General features: G+C 40.6%; 1 protein-coding gene across 4 annotated transcripts in view; it reads right to left on the bottom strand.

The window, feature by feature from the left end:
• Nucleotides 1-26,684, bottom strand: part of LOC103457362 (von Willebrand factor D and EGF domain-containing protein) — a 108,201-nt gene that overhangs the window by 66,954 nt on the left and 14,563 nt on the right. For 2 of the 4 annotated variants that reach the window (XM_081597795.1, XM_081597799.1), the window contains one exon: nucleotides 7,219-7,349. The gene's annotated coding sequence lies outside the window, so the exon portion shown is untranslated. Of the gene's footprint in view, nucleotides 1-7,218; nucleotides 18,436-26,684 lie in introns of those variants that run through there. The other 2 variants (XM_081597794.1, XM_081597806.1) reach the window with 1 other exon arrangement.

Raw genomic sequence — 26,684 nt, 5'->3', positions numbered from 1 at the left:
CATTTGCAGTTATTTGTATGTTTTTGTAATTTTGTCATAATAACATTACAGAGGTGCAATATTTACCTTATTATTCTTAGAACCATTTTCAGTTGTCAATCTTGTAGTTTCATTTTTAAATAATCATAATTACCTTAACATCCTTTTCTGATCAGTTATTATAAACGCTTGTTGTCAGTCAGACTGAAGCAATCAAAGAGTTTGTTGTGGAAATACTTTGACAAACTTTTTCTTCAAGCCATATTTCGTACTGATGCATATTCAGGCCGTTGTTGCAGGAGGTCATGACGCTTCGCTGCATTAATCGCCAACATCTTGGACTTTGAAATGTCAGGTTGCATATTCTGATGGAAATGTTTCCCTTCACACTTAATTTGGTGCTTTTCAAGTCAAAATCTGTTTTTGATTTCTTAAAAAAAAAAGCATGTACGGAGGTCAATAAATGTCAGCCGGCTCTCCAAAAAGTTGAAATGTTTCACTCAAAACATTCAAATCCGCTGTCAGTCAACTCCACCTTTTGGCCTTTGTGGTGTCGGAGGGGAACATTTCCAGGACGGCGTCTCTGACTCATCCTCCTACTGCTCGGCCGTACGTGGGTGTGACATTTGACCCCAGAACGCCGCCGCCTGTCCTGCAGCAGACGACTGGAAACATTCCAGTTTTCTCTCCTAACAGGCGGAGATACGATCAGTAGGAAGTCCTCACCTTAACGCAGGATTAGATTATTATTCTGCAAACACACTAAATGATCTGCTCTGATTTAAAAACTGTTTAAACTTTAAACAAGAAATATGTCAAAAGTCAGCAGTAGCATTATATTTATCAACATGAAGCTTATTTATATTTAGGTTCTCAAACTGGTCAAGTTGATATCTTCATTATTTTATGTTTGTAGTTCTTTGTATCAATTCTGTAACTTTCTGTGGTAAATTTATGTTTTTTGTTGCCATTTTGTATCTTTATGATGTTACTTTGTGTCTTTTTTTCATGTGCTATTTTTTGGTCACTGTATAACTTTTTTGTGCTTTATTAAATTAATGTTTTATGTTACTTTTTGTATCATTCTGGAGTCGTTATTAGTTTTTTCTGCTGTTAGTTTTATATCTTTTTTACAGCTTTAATGAGTTGTGTAACTTATTTCACACATTGTCAGTTTTCTGTGTTTCTTTTTGGTCCGTTTATATCTAGATATACGACATAAATAGTTTGTCATATTTTTAAATTTACTGTTCTTTATTTTTTCTATTTTCAGTGTAAGATTAGGTTTTTTTAAATCATTTTACCAGAGGTAATAAATGAGGAAGATGCAGAAAAACAATAATTTTAACAAGTGTTTCTTATTAAACTGGTTTTAAACAGAGGTCTTCAACATGAGGGTCGCTACCTCTAGGAGGGTCATGGCGGTACAACAGAGGGTACGTCTGATTTCTGACTTTTTATGCGTTTTTTGTGTATTTGTTTTTAAAATTCAAACACAATATGTACAAAACTGTTAAAAGGAGACAGAGAATATTGTATTTTAGTCATAAATTTGTAGTTTTCTACAGAAGGGTCGTCAAATTTTGGACTTTTTATACATTTTCTGTATATTTAAGAAAATATATGTACACAATTATTAAAAGGAGGCAAAAATATTGCATTTCAGTCACAAATTTTTAGTTTTAGTGAGTAAAAGTGTTAAACATTCAGCATTTTATGCAAAACAACATTTTGTTGGTGGTTTATCAGGTGATCAGCTTTTTATTCAAACTTTAACATAGAAATGCTTTATAGGAGAAGCTGTGTGTTATTTGGACAGTATTATTACATATTAGTAGAATGACAAATGGTGTTTTTTGCACCACCTCTCCATCAGTATTAGGGTCTGAAAAACGTTGAAAACCTTCAGACTTCTGCTCTAAAATGAATCCTCAGAAACATGTGCTGCCCCCCAGTGCAGACTGCCGTCAACAGCAGCCGGCTTTAACTCAGATAACAGGCTGGACATGTGCCTCAGTCAGCAACAACACCACCAGCTCCGCGCTTCTCCAAGAAAAGGAAGGAAAAAAAAGCTGCCAGGCGGCTCAGACGGTTTATTTTTCCTGCCTATAAGCCATAATGAGGTTGTGCCCTGGGGAATCAGTCGAGCGGAAGGTTATTAATGCCTCAAAAAGGGAGGAAAAAACAGAAAAAAAAAATCCTCTGCACCTTCTGCGGCCGCGGCGCGAAGGCAGGGAGAGACTGTCAAACAATTAAAGTGAAGTGAATTCCCTGAGACGGAAGAAAAACGGACAGCAGCGTCCGGCAGGATGAGAAAACCGTCTGCTGACCTGCGAAGTGCAGGAGTTCAGATCAAACAGGGCGGAGGATCATTACTGTACATTCATCTGTCTCTAATCAGCCGGCTGTAATATCTGACCGGCTCCCACTGGGAGACGCGGCTCCTCTTCTGTTAACTGGACCCTGATTGGAGTCGGGCGGCGAGAAAAAAACAGGTGAACGTGTGTTTATGCTCTAATGTCAGGATTCAAACTCCAGCTGCATGATTTCACCGTTCAGAACAGCACTTTAATTATTTTTCTGTCCAATTTGTGCATGAAGCTGCTTTGCTGCACATCATGTCAGAGATGTTCCTTTTTCTGCTGCCTTCCTCCTCACTGCTGAATGTCTAATGAGGGCAGAAAAAGAAACGGCCTTCTCCAAAAGGAGGATTTTCTTCTCTAAGGTTGGAGAAACTTTTGCACATGTGCCTATTAATTATGCTAATGCTGGATGGCTCCTAATTTACACCTAAATCCAACGTTCAGTGCCGTGGCAGCGACTGCTACAGGAAACAAGGAGAGGGAAAAACAAAAGCTGCCGAGGTTTTGGAAGATCAACCTGATCGAGTTTAGATAAAAACAGAGAAGATTTTATAAAACATGGAGAGAAATTTAACTGAGATACTTAGGAAAATACACAATGATGGATGGATGGATGGATGGATGGATGGATGGATGGATGGATGGATGGATGGATGGATGGATGGATGGATGGATGGATGGATGGATGGATGGATGGATGGATGGATGGATGGATGGATGGATGGATGGATGGATGGATGGATGGATGGATGATTTAATAGGTGAACAGATGAATGAGCAAACAGACAGATGTTTGGATGATCAATTGGATGGATGAACTTCCTGTTCAGGTCGACTTCCTGTTATCAGTTCAGGCAGACGCTGCCTTGCTCAGTAGCACACCGGCAATAGGACCCTGAGGACTCATATAATTTGTTCTTCAGTGAATCACTAGAAGCTGAAATCCAGTTTTCCATCTGGAGTCCCTCCAGGCAGTGTCTGTGTGCCACACATCTTCGTCTCCATTCAGTCTACCTCACACCGCCGCGCTACATCCTCCATTGTTTCTCCGCCAACGCTGCCACCGCAGCTCATTGTCTCTCCTCACCTTTGTGTCTCCGACTCCTGGCGGACCGCAACGTTGGCAGATCACGTTCATCGGTGACCCGACCCGACTCGTCAGGGGAAACTCAACAAATGCGGTTCCCACAGGAGAACACGGAGAGGTGACACTCCTAACAGCAGCTGGTGGATTTAATGTCCACCATTTTGTTTCTTTTTCACACCTCAGATACCATCCTGCTGTCGGTCATCAGGAAACAACTTTTGTTTAATTTTTCATCAAACGCAAAGTGAAAAACTGCAATCATGGCCCTAGAAATAGAGTCAAACTTCTTATTCAATCTAAACTTCATAAACCTAAAACTGAAGTCAACAACTTGAAGACCAGAAAGACCAGGAGAAAGTTGTTAGTTTAGATGGAAATCTACCTAAACCAACAAACTGGACAAGAGGAGCAGCCAAGAGTTAGAATGGCCCAGTCAAAGTCCAGACCACAAAGAAATCTCACTCAAACTAACAATGTCAATGGTGGATGAGTTTGAGTACCTGAGGTCAACCGTCCAAAGCAACAATAACTGAAATGTTTGAGCACCAATTCAGTTTAGTTTAATGATATTCACAACAAATCTGATCTCAAGACGCTTTACAAAACAATCTACTAGATGAGTTTAAACACCTGAGATCAACAGTAAGCAACCCAAACAGATGAATTAGAGACGACTGGGTTTTCCTCTGTCCTCATTTCTAAGGTGGTCTTGGTTTGGAAAACCTACCTTAAAGATCCCAGGACTGTCTGGTTGCTTTGTAGGAAATGCGGGGCGGTTTTACAGAAGTTTACAGCCGTAAACTAGGCCAAAGACAGTAATTTCCTCTGAAGTGAATTCCGTCCTGACTCTCCTTGTTTTCTGGATCCTTACTGGGGCTTTGCTCGTCACACCCATCAGCTCTGAAATGCTGACAATCCGCTCATTAATTTGAACGGTGCAGCCGGGTCTGAAGCGCGAGAAGCCCTCAGCCATTTCCCTAATGGTGTGCGAGCCGGCTGACTGGGGCGGAGCTGGGAATGGCGCTGGAGGTGCTGGGAGCCGAGCAGCCATGATGGCTAACCACCGCACCATCCTCCTCCTTTGTTTCTCCTCTCCTCTTCTCACCCCAAACAGCTCCGCCTGTCACAGTCCGACATCAGGGTTCACTGGTCTGTCAACATTTACCAGCAGATAAAGACAGAGAGGGGGAATTTCTCCGCCCTGGAGAGCTCATCGCCGAGAAGAGTGTGTGGAAAGACGCGGAGCGAGTACTTATGTGTCTTTTCTCAATGACAGCAGCCAAACAGAAAACACTCAAGCGGGCCGAGTACATCAGAGCCCACCGGACGCCCGTGAAGCAGCTCGCTGGTGAAAAGCGACGACTGAGCAAATAGGACTCAACGCGGCCTGCAACAAGCTTCGCTAGCTTAAACTTATCTGAGAGGAGGAAATAAAAAAGCAGGACAAAGATTTGGGATTCAACAGCCTCACCAACTAATAAACATCAAGGGGATTTCTCCGCACAACAACGCGGCGGCTCTTTGAAACGGTCACAGCACTGAGCCAGTGATCCACCTAGGCTCTTTTAAATTATCCGTGTTTGTCGGGAAATTTGTTTGCTAATTGGGCCACAGATGACAAAGATGTCTGCAAACTTCCTCTGAAGCTCGTCAGGAAAAAACACAAATATCTGCTTCAAACGGCACTTTACTCCTCCGCCCCGCTGCCAAAGGAGGAACTCAAAGGGAACAGCTTGTTAATGTACAGTTAGATATATTTATTAAACTGCCATTGATCTAGAAAGGAGGAGATTTACCTCAGAAGTCAGAGTTAATCTGACGCTTCTGTGAGTCTTTAATCTGAGGTATTTCAACCCATTTTTTAAAAACAAATCCCTCCCACAGAGATAACTCCCATCACCTGCTGGATGATTTCTGGACAAAACACAGATTATCATCGCTAATTTCTTTAAAAACTATCTATAAATTATATAAAAGCATAGATTTAAAAACATTTTGAAACACTTTTTTAATACAAAAATGAATAAAAACCTATTTAGTGACAAAGTAAAAGGAGGAAATTAGAATTGCGTAAAAGAAATACATAGAAAATGCCCGAGTCACTGGTTGCTATGGTGACTCCCGCCTTTTCTGCATAAAAGCATAAAACATGTTTTAAAACCATTTAAAAAAAAAAGAAAACTCTTATCATGCGTTTACGAATAGAAACTGATTTAATAATGTATTAAAGGAAGAAAATAGAGTAAGAAACAAACTCAGAAAATGCTGTGTCACTGGTTGCTATGGCGATTCCCGCCTTCTCTGCTGAGTCCACAGCATAAAGATGAGAAATTAATCCTTTAAACAAACAACTACAGGGGGAAAAAATACAAATGTATCAAAATGATTCTGAAACGTGATGAGTAGAAGCTTCCGGTGGACATATGTTTAGATTTTTATGAATTTACAAAGTTTCATGGAGGAGAAATGAGAGATTGAATAGACGACTTCATCCCAGTATTGAGAGGAAAACTTATAATGGGAGTGAATGGAGGCTTGGGGTGAGCACTCTGACCTCGAGGGAGATTTGACAGAAAACCAGAAGTCCTACAGCCGTCACACACACACTGGGTAAAAGGAGACCGAATCAGCAACATTTAGATGTATATATTGTCCATGTGAAGACAAACATGATTTAAATTTAAAAGTTTTTAAACTTTTACATGTAAAAGTATGTGACATCATCACACAGTTAGCTAAACATTCTGCTAAAATCTAAAAAAATCATCCAACTTCACACTGTGGTCACGTAAAAACCATGAAAGGTATAAAAACTCAAATTTCACCAACTATAATTCAGTTTTCTGTGAACCAATAAAACTTTGAATAACATTTCTACTGCTGAGGAATACAGAGTTACAGAGCCCCAAATGGGCTGCATTTCCTCGTTCCTTTTGTCAAATTTATTCTGTCATATATTTGACAAAATATGTTGATTATGATGTTTTGATACCAGCAGTCAATGCAACATGTTCCTGATCGAGCAACACGTTTTATAGTGTTTTGTTCAGGCTTTTTCTAATGTTAATGTATTTTAAAACTTGAAAGGATGTAAGAAACGAATCAAACCCCCCAAACTATGAGCTAAAGACACATTTATTTCGCAATAATCTGCAAGAAATTAAAATTAAAAAGTCAAACCAGACAAACACGAATGGAAATCGGTTTTTGTGATTCTTATTTAAACAAAGATAAAGTAAAATTCTCCACACACTAAACAAATCAGATGTGATTTCTGTTCTGAAATGCTGCTAAATAATCAAACGTTTTACTGTCAAACATAAATGTAGAGTCTGACAGAATAACATGAACATTTGACGTGTTGCATTATTACTCGTGTTTAAAACTTTTCAGTTGAATGTTTAAAATTCAGCTTAAAATTTGATTATTTCCGTATTTTGATCTAAAAACATTTGTGACAAGACGACATCTTTTAAATCTGGACGGTTTTAATAATGGAGGTTTTTCTACTGTTCAACTTTTCAGCAGAAGCATTTTCAAATTTTTAAACCAAAGTTAACTTGAGCATCAACATGATTATAATACTTTAAGGCTTCACCTTCAGTTCGGGCTTTAATTAGGACATTAATGAAATATGTTTGTAGGTTTTTCCAGAGAATAAATATTTTTAGAGGTGGCGACAGAAAGGCTTTTTAAAACACGTCACCTCTGCATCTTGTTAACAAGATTTCCCTCAGATTGTTTCCTAAATGTCATGTGTTGTCACAGCAAAGCTCCTCACACACTTACGGCCCACGGAGGAGGCATGTGAGGCGCAGGTCACATGATCCGACTCGTCTCCCCATCATCTTCTGGTTCCCACATACGTGTCACCTGTCGATGCGATTAGAGCCGTCCGCGGGCCGGGCGATGCGTCCTGACTGAGGAAGACAAAAAGGCATCAGTCATCGGCGGTTTGCCGCAGTGTCACGGTCGCTTTGATGTCACGGAGCTGACGTGAGCCGAGCCTGGTTCTTCAGCCTGCAGCCAGGAGAAGACAAAGAGCATCAGACGTCCAGGTTGATCCCACCGAGGGCCAGGCAACCAGGCAACCAGGGAACAAGGCAACCAGGCAATGAGGCAGCAACTAGGCAACGAGGCAACAAGGCAACGAGGCAACAAGGCAACGAGGCAGGGAGTTTGGACAACAAGCTTCACTGTATTATGACGCAATCGCCGAGACAATCAGCAGCGTGATGTCATCGATTTGAGTTCCTGTTCAGGGTTAGAGCGTCAAGGTTTGGGCTTTATGAAACCGAGTAACAGGCAGGAGCAGTTAGAATAAGGACCAACCAGGAATTAGTCAGATCCAACCAAAAATTTGTCCATCATCCAGATAACTTGGTCCATTATCTAAATTATCCAGATGTCAGCAGAATGAAAAAAAATTTATACTCAAGTCAGAGTAGAAACATATTTGGTAAAAAGTCTACTCAAGTACCGAGTAAAATTGCATAATTTGATGGACCAAAATATAAAGTTAAGTGGAAATTTTGGTATTTTAAGGATGAAAATGACATGAATTTATATAAGCAACAGAAAATAACAAAATCAGACAAAGAAAATGTTTCCGAATCAGTTTCTTTAAAAAAAATAAAAAAAACTTATGAAACTTTAACCAAAACTGCAGGTGTGTGTCTGTTTTGGTTAAAACATGTTTGTTTTTCATTCAGTGGATAAAAAAAATCCAGAAATTTTACTCAAGAGTAGAGATACTTCATAATAAAATTACTCAAGTAAAAAGTACAGCGTAGTAAAAAACTGATTCTGTTCTCATATTGTGATACATTTGATCTGAATTTAAGACAGTAATGTCCGGACAGAATGATCCTGTGGACTGCATGTGGCCCGGGAGCCTCCAGTTGATTACCGCATTCAGATTTTGACCATACCTGTCCTCTTCATTCTGCGGTTTTCTTCCCAGATGGTTTGGTGAAGCTAACCATCTGGTGCGTCAGGTTACCGCAGACCAGCACCGAGTTATTTCAGGCTTTGTGTCACAGCTCTACCTTTGAACGCCGTCCAAAAACATGCAGGTTTCAGCCTTTAAAAAAAAAGAAAAACAAACAAAAAAACCCTTCTACTGCCATCTAAATGCAGGTTTGATAGAGCGGCTGAGACGGAGCGGATCCTCCCAGCTCGCCGGGTAAAAACTCTGCTGGAATGTGATGGAGGAACCAGGTTGGGTTTCATGAGCAGGTGTCTGTTGTTTTTCTCACACTGTTTCACCACCTGTTCATCTCAACTCCTTCCTGGGATTTTTTCCCCTCTGCGAAGGGCTTGGGAAAACATTACAGCATTAAGCTTTCAGATAACACTGAATAAAGAGACACATCCACATTTTTTACATCACTGTCTGAAGTTAAATCAAACCAAACTTCTCTTGTTTTCAGTCAAAATCACCAAATTTATGTCCATTTATTAAAAAGCCACAACAATGAGATTTATTTATTAGTGTCTTCACCATTGGATGATTACTGTCTCTCTAACCAATGAGGGAAAGCCCAGATGATGATGTCACGGCTTTGGAAACTTCTGATTGATGCCTGAAGTTTTATCTCTTACATAGTTCTCATGTGCGCCACATTTCCATGAACTTTGTCGCCGACAGCCATTTTAGTAGGTATCTGTAACCGTCATGACAGTTGCTACGGAGTTGCTATGACAACAATAAACAAGCCACAAGCTTAGAACTAGCTCTCGATCCTATATAAGTTATAAACAATATGCGTTACGATATTTACTCAATTACAATTTCTGAGTACTCTACTTTCATTTTGTTGGTCTCGTACACATGGTTCCTTTATGCTTTCTGTTTGCCTACCAAGATGGCCGTTCAGTGGCGTGAATGGAAATGTCCAACTATCACAATGTTAAGAGGCAGGTTCTGATCTGAAATGTGCAAATCGACCCCATTTGAAGCTGGTAATAAGCATTCCTTATTCACTGAAACATTTCCTGCACTATGGGCTGAAAGGCAGCTCAGCAAGGAAAAAGCCATTATACCAAAAATCCAATCAGAAATTAGTCTGAATAATTAGTTTTGTCCAATCAGAAGTTAGAGGGTCTGAAAGGTCGCTCAGTGAGGAAGAATCTGTTCCTCCACAAAATCCAGATTGCATTTTCTAAATGTCTACATTGACAAAGATCTTCATTTTTGGAGAGACGTCCTCTCTGATGAAACTAAAATGCAACTGTTTGACCATAGTAACCATCAGTACATTTGGAGAAAAAGCGAAGACGCCTGTATCGCCCTAACTGTCTAGTATGGTGGTGGCAGCATCATGCTGTGGGGCTGTTTTACTGCAGGAGGAACTGGTGCACTTCATGAGAAAGAACATTATGTGAAGTACTGAAGCAACATCGAAGCTAAAGCTCCAGACGGATGATGATGCTCAGCAGTCAAAGTCGTTATAAAGTGATTTAAAGACAACAAAGTCAATGTTCTGGTGTGGCCTACACAAAGTAAAAGTTGTGGCCAGATCTGAAAGCTGACCCAGTTCCACCAGTTCTGTCAGGAGGACTGGACCAGAACTCCAGCAGCTATCAGACTGAGAAAAGAAAACATAAAAATGTTTGACCCAGGTTACACAGGTCAAAGGTGAAAAACTACCAAATACTCAGGAAGTTTATGTAAACATCTGATTTTATAGATATTCATAAATCAATCTATCTTTACTGTGACTTTTACCAAATAGAAATAATTTTGTTGATTCTACTTAAGTCTTTCCACATCAAAGCCGATCCGACTTGAAAGGATCTTTGAAAAACCTTGTAAACAAAGCAAACATAATAGTTTTCCATTTACCACATAACTGTTTAAAATATTTCTGTAATCAATTAAGATGTTTATTTTCTGTAGAGGAAAAAATATACATATTAGTCAATTTTTTATCTTAGCAGGTTAAGCCTCTCATTATTAATTTTATTTTAAATCTTTCTCCTATTTCATTTTTAGAAATGAGAACATTTTCTTTCCACCAAAACCACTTAAAATAAACCAATGCTTTATCAGATATGCAGAAAGGCTGATTACATGATTCTATCCAAAAACCTCGAACCAAAAAATTCAAACCAGCATCAGATTAAATCAGCAAACTTTTTAACAAACAAACAAACAAACAAACAAACAAACAAACAAACAAACAAACAGCAGGTTCTTCCTGGTTAAAGTAACTCTGATTACAAACCAAACAGATCTCGTTTTAATACTGAGGTTTTTACTCACCGGTTTACTTTTTTTTTTTGTCGTTCAAATAAGACTAACACCTTAAAAAATAAACTAGTTTGGAGAAGCTCTGTCATTTGACACAACAGTAATTGACCTAAAACAAGAGAAGTTTGATCTGATTTAACTTCCGACAGTGAGGAAAAAAAACCTGTTTGTGTATTTTTATTCTGTGTATCTAAACTTGTGGTTTCAACTGTATACTATAGGTCTATGGGTAAAACCAACTGACCAAATATTCTGGAACTCTGCTGGGGTTGCTAGGTGACGGGCGGAACTCTGCTGGGGTTGCTGGGTAACAGGGAATTCCCCGCTGATTTGCGACGTTGTATTTCTGAAGTTTGTGACACAAGTCAGTTTACAGACATCGAAAAAGGTTCATTTATTGTGAGAAATTGTCTTGGTTTGTTTTAAGAACTTCAGCTGTTTATAGAATTAGGAGAAACTCGAATGGAAATACATTTTGCATAATAGGCCCAACAGGCCTTTTATTGCTGTAAAACCATTGTTTCTACAATAAATTTGATCAAAATTAGGAAATAAAAACACTATAAAGTCCCCCAACTCTAAGAGTCCAGTTAAGATTGATATAAAAGCCTTATTAGGTGTGAGTAATGGTAGAAGATGGAGGTTTTGGGTGGAAAGTGAAACTGGGAACAAAGAGTTTGCGAGCGTGTCAGCCAGCGTTCCCCCTCTGCGCCCCGACACCAGTTTCCATGTTGCAGGCTCGGCATTACACTTGTCAATGAGTTTGCCTGTGCGGGCCATGCACCGCTGCCCCGCGTCTCCTTTCTAAAAGGCGCCGGCTCGTGCTTGAACGCTCACTGTGTCCACGCCTGGTGCCCTAATCCAGGGCCTGCTCTTCCTTTAAGCAGGGAGTTAACTTAATCCCTCTCATTTAGGCAGCTGCACCAGCAGGAACTACGGAGAACGGGGGAAGAAAGTTCAAACTGTGACACTTTCAGCTGCTGCCGCCGCACCTCCCTGGTTCCACATGCGCTCCGTCTCGGCCCGGTGTTTTAATGCGGCTGTGAATAATGCATGGGACGGGAAGGAGAGGGGAACAGAGTGAAGCCGGGGAACGGTGCTTTGATAAAACGTTTTTTAGCATCTTGAACAAACTCTGGATGTTTTATTGGGACTTCATGGGATAGACTGAAACAAGGTAGAGCGTAACTTGAAGCGGAAAGGAAAGCGAAGATGGCTGTCAGTAGCTTTTACTGCTACATTAGTCATTTTTAACATATCAGTATCTGATTAAGTACAACCAGATCAATATTCCTATCAACTCATGGAAGTCCTGCTCTTTCAGAGCGACTTCTTTCTCCTTGGTTCAGATCTGGTGCTTCCAGCCTGTTGATTCACAACACAAATAAATAAAAACTGTTCCCAGCGTCATCTTTTAACTGTTACCTTTCAGAGTGAAGAAAGGTTCTTCTTTGTCCTCAGTTCACTCTCAGGTGCTGCGTCCAAAAGAAACAATTCAAACAAGTCGGCCTCAGCGGACAGAGCGCTGAAAAGCAGCAGAGATATTCATGTGTACTCTGGCAGAGAGCATCCTGACCGGACCGTCGCTCCGTCCTGCAGTCAGGAAGACGAAGCGGGAAACGCCGACTCGTCTTCAGGAAAACATCCCCGAGGTGCTCGTCACTCCTCGAACCTCTTTGTTTTTGGATGGACCCATTGTTCCTCGGATCTGGAAACATTTTACTTCGATGACAAACGGTGAGTCTTTGCCGTCTCTGTAATATTTTTACAGGACAGTTCGAGTCGGTGGAAAATGTTGCGACTAAAGAAAACATGAGGAGCAGCTGTGGAGTCGAGGCTGAAGGTTTGAACCGTGACGCAAGAGTTTCACGAACTATCAGGGTGATTCTGTTGAAATGAGGTCAGATGTGAAAATGTATCACAATGAGATTAAGAGCAACTTTCTAACTGAAAACTGGACCATCAACAACTTCAAGGTTCAGTTGAACGAAGAAGATTTCAATCTCCTTCAAGTCCAAAACTATTTTCAAAACCTTAGTCCTGCTTCATTGCCGCCTCAATTTGACATTTTACTTCCCAGCTTTAGCTCAAGTTGCCATGTTTTTTGTTTCCTTTGATTCATCTGTGCTTCACGATGTAGGAAATCTCAAAATTAAAAACTAAACAAAACATTAAAACATAACCACAAACTGGAGCAAAGATCCCTATTTTCACTGCGGTTGGTCCTCCAAACCACAAGGGGTCACTGTTGTACTCACTGGAAGTCCACTCAACAAACAAATCAGTTTTAAAGTGTAACTAAACATCAGACAAACTGTTTATCTTAAGGGTTTTATATATATTTCTGTCCAAATTTTGACATTTCCCTGTGAACTTGTTTAATTCTGCATAATTTTGCCCAAATAATGCAGTTTTTGATTAAGAACAGTTGCCAGTTGCCGTGCTTATGCTTTCACGGAGGAATTAGCTACATTTTTTATTTGTTTAGCGCCTCAGACATGGAATATGAAATAGATTTAAAGACATTTAAACGTGTTTAGAAGAAAACTCCCCAAAACTTCTACAGGTACTTTTTAAATGTAATGTTCATTTGACTTTATTTGCTGTGTGTGTGCAACTTTTATATTTCTACAACAGGTTTGTGTTCTGGTTTTACGGTTTTAAGCTCATGAATTTGGTTATTTCACTTTTTTATTAATTTCTCACAATTTTTGATGAATTTTGGTTCTGCAGCTTTTCTTTGTTAAACTTTGTAATAATTTTCCATTAGCAAAGTTTTTTTTTTTACCCCCAACTCTCAAAGTTACCAAAAATAAATCTAAAAATTGTCTTAAGTTTCTTTTTCCTCTTCTCTACCAAACTGTTTCCAAAATAAATAATAATAAAAAAAAATACTTCCAAGATTTCCCTTGAGCTTAAAATGAAATCAAAATTTTCTGACACGCTACGTTTTATGCTTTGTTTTACCATGAAACGACTCCAGGTTACATTTTTTTAACTTTCAGACGCCAAAACTTTGAGACGAATCTGCTCGATCGATCCGATTACCGCTCCCTGGGGAACTCTTCTTCTGTGCAGGAGGACTTCAGACATGGCGGTTGTTTTGTGTCTTCCTCTCTCGTTGTTGGCAGTGCTTATGTAATAACAGATGGAAGCTAGAAATTAACACGTCTTGTCTCTCTCGTTTTTTCCCCCTCCTATCTCCATTTATTTTTAATACGGCGAGCACGAGCCCGCTCTCCTGTCGTCTGTCTCTCGCCGTGAGTGTGTGTGCGTGACCTCGGTGAGCCGGCGGCACCTGTCAGGAGCGCGTCGCACCGCGGTTTGCGTGCCTAATTAGCACACAAGGAATTCGGTGGCACGAGGCGTGCAGCGTCAGTGGGAAGAGACGAGTGTGGGGTGCAATTAGGATTTGTTGGCATGCACCGAACACGAAGACAAGGAGGAGGAAGAGGAGAGGTTGGGGTTTGTTGTTGGTGTGGGAGGGGAAGGTTGCATGTGGGGCTCCGTACTTCTTTCATCTCTTCAAAAGATGCACAATCCAAGAATTTTTACTTCAAACAGCTACAATATCTTTTATTTCAGGGTATTTATGTCTCCTTTGGTGGACAAATCTGTGAAAACATAATTATGATTGGTTCACGTCAACAGAGTTGTTTTAAATTTTGCATTATTTTTTTTTAAGCTGCAAAGAACTTTTGTTTTTAACAGAAATTAAAGTTTGGTTTAAAACCTCAGCGGAGCAGCAGGTGGAAAAAAAATGTACAGCAATGTTTGTACAAAGCCAGTTTCAAAACTCCACATTTTATCCAGAAACTTCTGGAGCAAAAACAATGAATCTGTTGTTTTTGGTATCTGGAAAAACCTTGAGCAAAATCTAAAAGGCTCAGACTTGTTTAGAAACCAATAACCTAAAAACAACACGATGAATTTGGTCATTTGGGTGTTGAGATTAGATTAGACTAGATTAGATTTCCACTTGATGGTGCAGGAGACTCGGTTCGATTGGGACAAAATTGCAGCATTTGTTACATTCACAGCTGCTCACACTCTCTCTGCTCCGAGTCAAACCAACCAGACCATTTGAAAAACCTGTTCCCCTCCTCGCCTGTGGGGGCGCTGTACCAAAAACTGCCGAAGGAAACAACATAAAAACCTCTGAAGAAGACACTGACTTGTTACATTCTTTACAAAATGTAACAAAAAGGGAGCAGCATCAGATTTGAGCAGTTATTTGTCTTTGGTAGAACACTAGCAATTTATCCTACTAGCACTAGCCTAGCCTAGCATGTTTGTTTTGGTTGTATTTACCCAGAATTCCCTGCACCGTAGTCTACTTCCTGCTTTTGGCTTGATCTCAGGTGCTCACATAAGCATTCAAACACATTTGAGGGTCATAAAGAGGGTGATTGACAACACTAAGCCCCGCCTCCTGGCTCTGGTTGGTTGTTTCTACTTGGAAGAAGGCAGAGGAGATGCCTTCTTCTAAGACGGAAAATTCATATGAACTTGTGATGACGTGATGACAGTTTAAACAAACGTAAAAATATATTTTTTATAAGTTACATGCTGCATCTTTAAAAGTGGAAAAAGCCTTTAAAGATCTTTTTTTACTTCACATCCAACTCAAACAATTACAAAGTTTAAAAGTATTCCTTTAAATAATTTGCTTTCTTCAATCTTTCTGAGAAAGGTTTCTGTCATCGACTTTCTGCTTCTTCAGTCAGACTTTCTTCCAAACCAAACAGGAAAAAAAAAAACAACTGAAGAAGCAACAGAAAGAATTTAAAGGTGGCATCTTGTAGCTTCAAGTTGGTGCTTGATCTCAACAATGGCTGCAGACTTTGTTGGGGCATTGATTGGTCATTACAGATTCATCAAAGCAACAAAAAGAGCGTTTGAGGCGGAGGGGGGGGGGAGAAAACGACGGAGGCGGCGGCTGCTGGAAGCGATTGTGACGAGGTCGGACATCCCGCCCGCATGACTTATTTATCAACGCGGCGGAGGCGGTTTTCATGGTAAGATCGGAGTCTGCTGGGAAGTTCAAACGAGTGGAGGGAACTACAAGAAGCAGCCGGGACCTCAATTTGACGAGACGGCATCAAAAAGATCCCGATAGCCATTGTGCAAACAACACGAAAAGGGAACAAATGCCTCTTTAATATTTCCAAAAGAATATAAAACGTCATGAAAACGGTGATGAATATGAGAGGGAACAAGAAAGAGCCGTCTCTTGTTTTTAATCTAAGGGGCGCGGCGGCGATGCGGCCATGTGGCCCTCGCTTTAATAATTTAACAGACATCAGGACGGCACCTGCTGGGAGCCCAAATCATCGCCACGGCTTTGAACAAAACCGCTGTGACATTATGGCATCTGGCTTTGCTGCGCACAAATACAGACAGAGAAGAAGAAAATCATTGCATTGGCGGCGCTGAACACGGCCCGGGGCTACGGAGTAATGAGCACGTCTCCGCGGAGGCTCCGCCGCCGAGTCACTTTCTGAAAATGGTTTCTTGTCTTAATAAATCCTAAATGTGTCATTTAGCTGTAAAACAGGAACAACAAAGCAGGCGACACCAACGCCCGTCTCTCTTCTTCTTCTTCTTGTAAAGATGACTTAATAATCAAAGCGTCTCCACAGGTACACCAACATCTCTTCTCCATTTTCTTTCCTCAAATGGTTCAAGGTCGCAAAGTTTCAACAAATACATCAACCAGCAAATTTTTTTTTACAGTTTTTCATTCTGTAAATAATCCAACATGCCTCTAGAAAAGGAAGTTAGTGCCAAAAAAATCTGGTTTTGTTGGTTTCTACAAGGATCTACTGAGTAAACGATTTCAGACACCCAAACCAAGCTGTACGGTGGCCCTGAAGTCCAAAACACTTCAACAACTCACTAAACACAACTAAAAAAATAAAAACACGAGTGAGGACTTTAATTGCTTTATCTTTGAAATGTTTTGAAATTGTGTTTTTTAATTTTGTTTGTTTTAAGGTGTTTCATGATGTTTTCCTGTAATGTTTGAAAAACGTTAAAATTTAGTTGAATTTTATGTTTTGATTTCGTTTCAGTCAAAGTTTTTCTAAGTTGCACTTAGTTAATGTTGTGTTTTTTGAGAGCCAGTGTCCATTCGTTTGGGAAACCAAGTGTGTGTCATCAACGCAGTAGAAGAACGCAGTAACAAGATGGCGGATGGTGAAGTTGAGGTTCGAGCTAAAGAACCAGGTATTTGTTAGTGTCTGACCAGAACCACGTTGGCGTTGGGGAACCTTGTGAAAACAACTATCAGAAGGTCAACCACAGGAAAACACCGCCGTTGGAGAAACACCAACTAGATTGAACTAACAGACATTAACCAGTTGGACCCTATATTTGGCAGAATATTGTGTTTTAAGGCCCATTTTTGACCAGTTGGATGTCCAAATTTAATCTACATGTTTAGTGTTGGGACATAATGATGAAAGAAATGAAGAAAATAGTCAAAAATGTTGGTTAAACTAGATAGTTGCCAATGGAATCACAATTAACATGTTTTCCTAACTGATCAATTTTTTATGTATTGAATTTCTTTAGTTTGGAGCATGACATGTTGCTTTTTTAGATGTTTATCTTGCCTCATGCGGTCGGACAGGTTCTAGTTCACTGATTTATTCCACAAGTCAGACAGTTCTCAGGCACTCGTTTGGCCAATGAAACTGAACCAGATATGACACAATGCCATTTATTAAAAACTTGGATCATCTTTGTGTGATATTACTTGGAATTAATTGCAACAAAAAGGCAAATTGTAAAGGTTTCTATTGTTAGAAACCACGCATGGTGGTGAGGTCCTTGAATCATAATTCTGGTGAAGCACCAATAAGACGATGAAACTTGACTTTCTGAAGGTGATGAAAGTGTTTAAATAGGGTTCCTTATGGAAAGTCCATTATAACTGGTGAGTTCAGAGCATTTTTTGTGATGTTCTGTAGCTGGATAACGGCTAAATGCCTGAAAAAGCACAAAAACCCCATCTAAACAAAGTCAGCTTGGATAAAAATCATCTCCCTGGTCTCAGTTTCATTTGACACAAACTTATGTGAGCAGTTTTAATTTTTTATTTCTGCATCCTGCTCCTGCACCAGTTGTCCGCGGGCCGTTGCTGTCTCTGCCCATGTCTGCCATCCTGAAACGTGTGAGCGGAGGGGGGAAGACGAGCCCAGCCAAGAGGCCTGCAGGCCGCAGCCCTCTCTCCGGACCCCCAACCCCGGGTCAGGCTCCTCAGGAGGGGGATCGCCCCGCTACCGGATCGAGGAGGAGGAGGAAGGAGGGAGGAAGCTCCCCCGGTGTCTTGTGTAATCAACATTTAGAGGAACAGCTGGAAGGAGATGGAGGAAGAGGAGGAGGAGGAGGAGTGTTTGTTGTGGACTTTCTCACGTTCTGTCGTTTCGTGCGGTCGGTGTGCAATCCCGACGGGCTATGGCGCTCGGAGCGGGTTCATCATCGGGGTCTTTGCTTACAAATAAAGAAACGGCTCCTCTGGGAGAAAACGTGAAATCTCAGACTCCAAAGGAAGAAAGATCAGAAGACGGACGATATTTACACAAGAAGTTTGGGTTACAGTTGTATGATTTATTTTTCCTTGCAGTCTGTAGTACATGTAGTACTGTTAGAAGGGACCAATTCGATAAATGATTCCTCTTTGTTGCATTTATGTTTTAAATAAACTACAAAGTGAGCCACATTTCCACTGAAACATCTCAAGAATTTCATGTTATCAAGTCCAAATTGCAGGAGTTTTTCTATCCATCAGTGCTTGTGCCTGAATGTTCAGTAAGGATGATAGACTCAGTTAATTTTGGAGAAAAAATTGCAACATTTGTTCAATTTTCAGCTGCTGTATGTGAAACCAACCTGTTCCCCTCCTGGCCTGTGGGGGCGCTGCACCAAGAACCACTGAAGGAAACGACGCAAAACCCTCTGAAGACACTGAGAGCAACTTCCTTCTTCACGAAATCCAAACAAAAACTAAGTAGTGTAATATTTTAGTTATTAAAATAACTTTGGCTAATGACTAAAAGTTATTTCTCATGCTAGTGCTAGCCTAGCATGTTTGTTTTGGTTGTATTTACCCAGAATGCCCTGCACTGTACTGTAGACCACTTCCTGCTTCTGGAGCAGTATCCGGTCCGCTTGGCGTTCACATATTCAACAGTTCACTTCAACTGAGACTGAAGTTAGCTTCAAACTAAAGAACCAAGTTTTTTAAATTCTAGGAAAAACATAAATGCTAACATTTAACGATGCAAAACTAACAAAATTAAAGGAGAGAATAGTAAAATTAAAAATCTTTGAGTGGTTCTGAATTAAACCTTCATTGCTTTGTGACACACTGACACACAAACCTGAGGCCTGCAGCAAAGAAACACACCTGACCCGATTTCCTCAAAATTTCCCTATTGGACTCACTTTCTTGTTTTGGATCTATCATGACACACAGGATTAATAAAAAAAAAAAGAAAAGTTTACTTTTGAGCAGGTACAAACAAAATTGTAAGAAAATGTAATGAATTTTGTGGCAAACCAGTAGTTTGCGTTTACCAGTTTTGGCCCCCAGGGCAAAAAATTTGGACACCCCTGAATTACAAAAACTGCTTCATGGAAATTCTGAGCATACTTGATATAAATTCTTAAACTTAATTCTCCACATACAGCTTGAACTACAACTGGATAATAAGTCAATATATCGTCGTGATGGACATGTGATCAATATCAATAGAAAATGTGACAGAACACTTAACTTTCTCTGTCTTTGGTTGCCTAGCAACAACCTGCTGAGTAACAAGCAGTTTCAAGTCCCTCCTAACTCCGGTTGCCTAGCAACAACCTGCTGAGTAAATGGCGCAGCAGCAGTTTCAAGTTTCCCGTCTGTGCCTCGTTTTTGCTTAAAAATAAAAAACGACGTGGAGAGAAAACTGGATAAAACAGGAACTTTCGCGCCATCAGTTTGGCTGTTCACGTATTTAAAACAAAAAACTAATCAATAATTATCGGTATCAACTGATATGAAACGATTTTATTATGATAGGTTTTTCTGCCAAATCGTTTGGCCCTGATTTGAACTGAACATTATTAAAAAGGACAGGACTGTCGACTGCTGATGCTAATTCTGATAGATAACATCAACGTCTCCAAAGTCTCCTCAATGCAGAGATATTCCTTACGTCTATTAACAAGTCAATGTTTGGCCTTATGCGTTGTGTGTTTGGGCCTCTAAATTCTGTAATTGTCTCTGGCGTTTCACAACATCTGTATGGACCATCTGACTAATTACAGCAGTGTACGATCCCGTCTGGATCCGGAAAAACCTGCGGAGACCCCCCTCTCCTCCGAACGCGGCCTTCCGGTCAGGAAGAGGACGAATCCTCATTGTTCTTCAGCAGAGACGATAATTTTCTATAATTTCCAGCATCTAAACAGAGAAAACCCGCGTGAGAAAACAAAGCGGCGACCCCGCCTCCTCTTCGGAGAGAAAAGCCCGTCTAAAAACGGCGCGTGCAGCTGGCGAGCCGCGCGCTTTTCACCATGCGCAGTTTACTCCTGCTAAATGTATGGAATCAGACTCGCACTAAAAACTACAATTACAGGTGATATACAGATTGAAATCACAGGGGCTGGTTTTTTTTGTTGAGGAAAATTGTCCTAATGAGCGGTTTGTCGATTTGTGGGGTGGAAGGGTTGGAGCCGGTGTTGGAGGAGATTGTAAAAGTCTTCCTGAGTGTGTGTTGGGGCGGCGGCGGAGGGATGGGGGACGCATAAACAGCTGCACCTGCTGCTGCTGCGCTGCGCACTGCCACAGTTAATGATATCGGATGATATCATTAGGCAAAGTGCTCATAAACAGATGTTGGAGGCGCTGCCTAAACAGTGTCAGGCGAGTCGGTTTGCATCTCCGTGAGCGTATTATTTATGTAGACGTTTAAGTTTGTTATGTTAATAACCCCTCTGTTAGCATGCAGGAGGTGGAGCAGCAGGAGAAACACAAAGATGACACCGCTGTGCGCCTGTTGAGGCAGCGGAGAGTTAAAATACACCTCCGAGGAACGAACGGGTCAAGGACGATGAATTATCCACGATTGTGTTTAGATTGTGGCACATTCCTGCAGGTCGTGACCTCAGAGACAATGGGTTTTACCAAAAACACTTCATGAAGACGGATGTCTGGGAAAACGGATTCATTTTTATGCATTGTGGCCTTTCATCTGGTGTCCATTTTGCTAGCTTGGAGCCAAAACAACTTGGTAAATTTGACTGGCAGCCAATCAGAAAGATTTAAGCATCAGAAGTAACATTTCAAAAAGGTTTGCACCAATCCACATTTTTCACTTCCAATACCGATATCTGAGGTTTAGTATCAACTAACACCGATATCTGATACAGAACTGACTTACAAACAGATATACATGTACTAAGTTACTAATTATTTGATAACTCTGTACCAGTACAGCTAATAAAAATACTCCAATCACTTCACAAGTTTGGTCAAAATCCTCAGACTGTTGTAAAACTTTCCTTTCATTTCAAATAAAACACCCAGACCTAGCTAAATCTCAATCTTTATTGGTGTCAAAAGTGTAAAAAGTGGATCAATGCATTTTTATACCATCCTGCTATGACAAAGTGATCATTTTAAAGGGTCGGTATTACGTAAAATCAACTTGTTTCGATAATGTTGTTCATGGAGTTTTGCTTTGACAGCTGTGTAAAACACCTGGTGGGACCTAGCCCCGCCTTCAAGGTGCAGCTCCTCCCCCTTTCTGCTCCTTCAGACTAGCCAGAAGCAATTAGCAAACACCTGTTGGGACTGCTGACGTCATTATACGAGCTATTTCTCAGAGTAATGCTGGTAAAATGTTTAATAGAGGAGCCATGTTGGGATGACTTTCTGACGGCAGAGTTTCAGAAAAATAGTCTGTTAAAGACAGAGGCCCAGTTTCTAGAAGCTAAATTACAAAGGTTAAGTCATATTTGACACATTTAGCATTTTTATAACAACTGAAGGTAACAGTTTATTATGCTATAAAATGATATTATGTATCTGTAAAAAACATAATACTGCCCCTTTAAATGTCCTGTACTGGTGTGAAGTTATCAAAGAAATGTGTAATTTAGTACATTTATGTTTGCGTTTAAGATAAAGAAACGTTTAAGCAATATTTTTCTGTATCAGATATCAGTATCAAAAGTGATAATTTGAACAAATATCTCAGAAAACGTCATTTTTTTATTTTAAAGTTACATACTGCAGCTTTAAGGAAACATATTTGGATGGTGGGAGGAAGCCAGAGTACCCAGAGAAAACCATTGTAGTCACAGAAACCACATCTTTCCCAGACTTTCCTGGTTTGTTTTTGAAATATCCCATCAGCCTCAGTTTTACCGCGCTCCTACACGTGTTAACAGATTTAGGGAAAAGGTTAGCGTTCTGTTATTCTGCTCAGGCGCTGCCATTTCACCTCCTCCTCCCCTTCACCTCCCTGACAGGGGAGGGGAGCGCGCGCCCATTTCTCTGGCACCATTATCCTCATTTGTCCTGTCAAGAGAATGACAGGCCGGTTGACTCTTCCCCAGATACGACCATTAGGTAACGCTCTGTCATCTGACAGCGAGGCATTCTGCCGCTCCCTAAAAACCCCCTAATTATTTCCTTCGCCAGAGACAGGCGGCGGCGGCAGCGGCGGCGTTGGGTAGGTAATTTTTAACCTTTCACGCGCACCTGGGGAACCCTCCTCCGGGGAGCCAAGGTGCCTGTGTGGCATTCAGTCATCAAAACATGACCTTTTATGGCCGTTCGGAGAGCAGTTGGCACCGGGTGCCACGCGCCGGCTAATGCTAATGTTGATGACTAATTTATGCATCAGCCGAGCGCATCTGCAGCGAGTCGGGGTTGGGGGGGTGTCATGGCTGCAGAACAAGCAGAGGTGAGAGGCGTTTTGAGGTGAGGGGCGGGGCTTGTGGGACGTCTGGGAATTGTGGCTAATTATGTTGCAGGGAATACATTCAGCGTGACCAGTGAGCCTTTTTAGAATTTGTCGAGAGCAATCTGACTAACGTGGGTGACCTTTACGCTTTTTTTTTTGTAAACCCAAATTACAGGAGTCCAGAGAGCATGCAAGATGTGTGCATATTCAATGACCTAATTGGCTTTTTTCTTGTTCCAACCATCAGGACAGCAGGGCGACAGGAATCCTTCAAGTCGTTTATAAAGTCAGTTTGACAAATAAAAACCTGCAAATCCTCCTACTGTAGAAGTTATCCTCACCTATGGCAGTCAGATTTGACATTTTATCAGATGGAACTTTTATAAAAGTATACTTTTTTTAACGTATTTGTTAAAGTTGTCACCATGCTGTCTGACAAAACAACCAATCAGAGCGAGAAGGCGGGTCTTAGTGCTGCCATTCACCCTCATGTACTCACTGGACTTCCCAATTTCCTGTTACTGGAAAATGATTCATCAGCCATCATAAGCGGCCATGTTAGCTGCTATTAATATTCACTACAGGCCAGGGTGATAGACAGCGCTAAGACCCGCATCCTTGCTCTGATTGGTTTGTTTCTAGTTAGCACTGGGAGCCTTGGGAGGAGAAAACCTTGATTTTTTTCAGATTGTCTTTCTTAGAACAGACAGTGAGAGTTTCAACAAACATGTAAACAAAAATATATTTTTTAAAGTAACATACTGCAGCTTTAAGGCTCTTAAAGTAGCAGATTAGACTAAAAACGTCAATATAAACATAGGAGAAAAAGCTAAAACCTAGCTTAGCATTTGTAGCTAATTGCATTAAATCTCACTTTATTTCCAAAAGACCTAAAGTTATGTTGTCATCTATTTAGTGACTAAAAAATGGTTGAAAACGTCAAAGAAATGCTACAGTTTGGTTGTAATTTGAAGTAAAAAACAACAACAAAACATAATTCTGAAAGGTTTTCCATACACAGTGGGAAAATATAAAAATAAACAATTTGGTAACATTATAATTAGTTTTAAATGGGAATCAGTGACAACAAAATGGTTAAAGCACATAGTTTATATAACACCTATAAAATTTTAAAATAAAAAAATAGGAGAAAAAGAAATTCTCCACAAATTTTGCCAATTTTTCTTACACAATTTGCACTAAAACAACTAAAGTTATGCTAAAATAAAATGAATCTAGAAGGGCTAATTTAGTCCAATATGCAACAGACGAAACACTGTAGAGAAAATGTGCTCCCACATAGTAGGGCAACCAGACCCACCATGCAGTTTGACCAGGCAATTAGGAGAAAAATAGAAATCCATATTATTTATACGTTTTTAGCTCTAACTAGATGTTCTTAGATTGATGCAGAATCTCAATAACTCTTCATACTTTAAAAAAATCTGAACAAATTCAAACTTTTTCTGATATATTGGGAAAAAAATGTGTCGCCAGATGCATAAAAATGATTGAGAAGAGAACAAATCCAGAGCGAGGTCATCATGCTTCATGCATGAAAGGGTTAAATGTTTATTGTTCTTGCAGGAATATGGATGAGTGAGGATCAGCGACCGTACGGAGGACAGAAAGAGACATTAATGTTGAGAATAAAAAACAAAAGACAAAACAAAAAGGCACAGCCTGGGGCTTTTACACTTCGTTTATAATCTTCCCCAAATTCCTGCTAGTCCATAAATTGTTATTATCACCGAGCGCTCGGCGAGGCGGAGAGGCCTGAACGCGGCTAATCGGATCAAAAGTAAGTGATGGCACTATTCTGCTTGAAAAACACCATTTGTAAGAACCGGGCCTGCTTGTCCTGTCTTCGTTTGCGTATTCACGGCGAGCCGGCGGAGGACAGGAAGCCCTCCTCCCTCTTCCCGTAGTTAGTCTGGAGAAAGGTCAGGGAAAAGTGTTTCCCTCGGAGCGCCGCGCAGCAATAAACTACTGGTAAACACAAAGCAAGACGGATTCAGGCTGCCGCCGCCATTAGTGATTTATACTAATCCGTTTCTTCCTCGGCCCGCCGTTAAGCTCGGAAATTACACGTTCCGTCACGAGGAGCCGCTCTCACCTGAGTATTGGATTACCGCAACAAAATATGAATAATTAATACTGAGAAATAGGTTCCTGGCAACAGGAATAGCTGCAATTTAATAATGAGTATTACGTTTCAACCTCCTGCGCTGACGCCGTTTCATCTTCTCTGGTATCTCCACTGAGGGAGTCGCTGCCTCCTCTTCCTCATCTCTACATGCTTTATTTGGTCCACAACTTCAACGTTTCCTCAGACTTTAATAGTTTTTGTAAAGTATTTCAGCCAGATGTTTTAATTTGGGGAATGTGTGTGTTCAGACTTTCATCCTGCCTTTCTTTACTCAACTAACAGTCGTCAAATCAATTAAAATCAACTTTAAAATACTCTTTTCTCCCAAAGAGAAAACAAACAATCTCCACATCGTTTACATTTGTAGCCGTCAGTTCTACAACGAATCTAAAACAGCCTCTGACTGAAGACTGTTGCTATCATTACATGCTAACAGCTTAATATCAGCAGCAGAGACGATACTCCACAGTAACATGTCCTGGATGACTCCAAGCTCTGCATCTGCGTATCCTCTACTCCAACATCACAGCGATGTTGGAGTAGAGGATACGATCCTTGTCCATCATGAGTGATGGAAGACATGAGTTGAACTTCCCTGCTATCTCTCTGCATCAGTGTAGCCTCCCTGTCAACTCCTCAGGGTTTTGGGCTTGACGTTCAAACCTTTCAAATCCTAAATTTGAAACTAAAACATTGGAAATTTAAAATTCGGACTTAGAAAAACTAAATATGGGGAAATGAAAACAAATTTTAGGCAAAGTTTTGATGCATTCTGGAACATTTTATGCTGTTAAATAAAAATTAATAAAAATGAGAAAAGGTTTTTTGTTAATGCTTTCTAAATTTATGCTATGTGTATATTATAATCTTGAGCAGCAGGGGGCGGTATGTTGGGAATAATAAAAATTATTTTAATTAAGTATTTCACCATTTTAAAATAATTTTAAGCTTAATTTACTTTAAAGCTTTTAAATGCTAAATTTGAAACTAAAACATTGTATATTTTAAATTATGACAATAAAAACTGTAACTACGGGAATAGAACGAAAAACTTAAGGCAAAATGTAGATTCTATTAATAAATCCTGCAGTCTTATACACAAAATGAAGAAAGTCCTCACAGCATAATACTGCCACCACCTTGTTTCACTATAAAGATGGTGTGCTATCGTATATATTTGTGTAAATTTCAGCATAATTCAGGTTTTTATTTGTGGAAATGGTAAAATGGGAACATGTGAAGGGTGTGATTACTTTTCCTGGGTTCCTCCTGTTTTTTCCTCCAATAAGCCGGCGATGAATAAATGAGGAAAACCCACCCAGGGGTGATCAGACGGCCACAAACCCCTGTCATCTGTCTCCTGGAGCTGCCAGGCAGAAGAGGGGAGAAGGAGGAGAAGAAGAAGAAAGAGAGGAAGAGGAGGAGGAGGAGAGCCAGGATTTCTTCTTCATCTTCCTCTCCCTTCCTCTCTGGCTCGGCATTATTCTGTCAGAGGTGAGACAGAAGAAGAACAGGCTCGTTTTCGCCTTGCCAGACGACCGACGGCGATCTGCCATTTGCTCAAAAAAAAAAAAAAAAAAAAAAATGGCGGATATTCCATACATCCATCTTTATTTAATGAGAGAATACACGAGGACGGAAGGAAGGGAAGGAGACGGAGAGAGGGGGGAAAAACTTTGCTACATATGGAGCGCTTCTTACAACTAATCAGCAGACTGTTGGTGATTGGGGCCGCGGGCGCCAGGTTGGCTCGAGCCGGAGTTAGCACAGTGCCCAGGTCTTTGCTGCAGGCTGCACAGGTTGGCCTCAACTCTGCTGGGGAGCAGATGGCGAGCCAAAGCTTGTAGTCACACTTACCTTCCCCACTAAATCCCTAATCCCTCCGTGG

The sequence above is a fragment of the Poecilia reticulata genome, chromosome 2 (assembly GCF_904066995.2).
Source record: "Poecilia reticulata chromosome 2, P_reticulata-male-v2, whole genome shotgun sequence".
In the NCBI taxonomy this organism is placed as follows: domain Eukaryota; kingdom Metazoa; phylum Chordata; class Actinopteri; order Cyprinodontiformes; family Poeciliidae; genus Poecilia; species Poecilia reticulata.
The sequence above is the reverse complement of the archived record's forward strand: the minus strand, read 5'-3'. Positions and strand labels throughout refer to the sequence as shown.